We start from the raw sequence: 2,018 nt of genomic DNA, 5'->3' as shown, positions 1-2,018 counted from the left end.
TGCTGAACGTCCTTTCTCCTTCCTCCTGCCAAACGACCACAGCTAACACTGCTCTACAGGAAACTTCTGGAGCAGAGGGACTTACCTTTGACAAGAACAAGAAGACATGGGTGAGGCAAGAAAAGAGCAAAAGGAATGAAAGATGGAAAGAGGAGGCTGGGAATGGAAGGCAGTGTTGTGATGGGAAGGGTGTGAAGGGCTGTGCCCCTCATCTCCATGTGCCAACAGGACATGGGCTAGAGCAGAAGGTCCACGGGAGCTCTACGTTCCCAGGCACCGCAAAGAAGAGGTCCCCTTGAGTCTAGGTGAGTTTTTGGAGATGACACCCCAGGGAAATACATGGTCCCTGCCTCGGCTTCATGGTAGGACTCTACCTTTGAACTAATGAAGACAAGACCCAGATCTACGTCCAAGCATGGGAAGGGGCATGGCTCATGCAGAGGGATTTTGCCTGCAGCACAGAGGGGACCAGAGGTGTGAATGAAGGCAAGCAGAGGTATCAGAGAAAGCAGCAGCCAGAACAGCCCCGAGAGAAGTGATGTGCTTGTGAGTCAGTGCCACGAGGTCTCAAACCTGCCTCGGAGCTGCTGCCCTCCTCCGCTGCTGTTCCTTCTTGTGTATGATCCCCTTGCTCACTGGGGTCCCTCTCTGCCTCACCCACTCCTCTTCGCCTCACACTCTCCTCCATGGGCTGGTCTGCATGGTTTTCTTAAGAGCTAATGGAATAGAAACAGCGACAGAAATGGGCTAATATTGTCACCGTTCCTGCAGTCACACTGTGTGCCGCTGTCATGGCAAGCAAAAGCCATCAAACGTTTCTATTGCAAGTGCTGTGTTGCTCCGTCTCTTTCCTTGCTGCCCCATCCTCCCAAACCCTGTGGGCTCTTGGGTACCCAGGGAAAGGTCCCCCCATCCCAGAAGGGATCTCCTTTATGGCCTTGAACCCTTTATGGCCTTGAACCCTTTATGGCCTCTATCTTCCTTATGGCCTTGAACCCAAAGGCATAACCTCTCTGCTCTCAGGCTGCTCCTGTCATTCTCCCCATCCCCATCTCCCTTCCCAATTTTCCTTTTCTTTTGCTGTACTGTTCAGTACTCACTGCCTCCTCTCCTCCCTTTCTCTTCCCTTCAGCACTCGCATACCCTATGCAAAGCTCTGGTGCCCGTGTCCCAGATGGGTCTCCTCTGTGAGAGTCAAAACCTTTTCTCCCCCCGATATCATGCATTAGGGTTGTCTTCCCAAAGTGATGGCAGTGGCGGTCCGGAGCTGGGGCTGTTTTCTGTTCTGTGACACACACTGATTTGGCGCTATGCCGGCTTGGGGAGATGCTGACACCCAGATGCTTTCTCTCCTGGATCCAAGCTGTCAGTCCCACCACCACTGCAGTCCCCAGCCCCACTCTCTCTGAGCTTCCTCAGGAGAGCTCTGGGAATCTGGGGGTGAAAACTGGGAGCAGGGAGACCTTTTAATTTTGCCAAGAAACCCCAAGTCTCCGCAGTAGTGGGGAGGTGAGCGTTTCACCCCTGAGCATCGCAGGAGGGAGGGGGCTGGGACACAGGCCCACATAGATGCCTGTGATTGTATGCATTGGGATAAAACTGTCAGCTTGAACATCACCCTGTCTAATAAAACCTGGTATTTTCCAAACACACTCCCTGGAGATGCCTGTTCTGTTTCTCCTGCCGGTGCGGCGCAAGTACGGAGCTGGAGTGGCTGGTGGAGTGCAGCTGCAGGGAGCAAGGCAGGAGCTTCTGTTTCCTTCCTCGCACCCTGGCCTTGTCCCTGTCCCTCATGCAGGATCTGCCATCTACGCCTGAGCCATTTGGTTGCTTTTTCCAACCTGGCTTCCCATGCTGCAGACACAAAGCAGCAAAACAAACCCCAGCTCCTTTGCTTTGCACCTCAGGGCAGCACGATCCTCCTTGATGGGACAGATCCTTGCTCCCACCCGCACCAGGAGATGTTCTTTAAACCCCCCTTCTGTGTGGTCCTCTGAACTCAGTGTGGTCCATCCTCC

Source organism: Mesitornis unicolor, unplaced genomic scaffold (genome assembly GCF_000695765.1).
Source record: "Mesitornis unicolor isolate BGI_N332 unplaced genomic scaffold, ASM69576v1 scaffold39275, whole genome shotgun sequence".
NCBI classification, from domain to species: Eukaryota; Metazoa; Chordata; class Aves; order Mesitornithiformes; family Mesitornithidae; genus Mesitornis; species Mesitornis unicolor.
Note: the sequence above shows the minus strand (reverse complement) of the source record.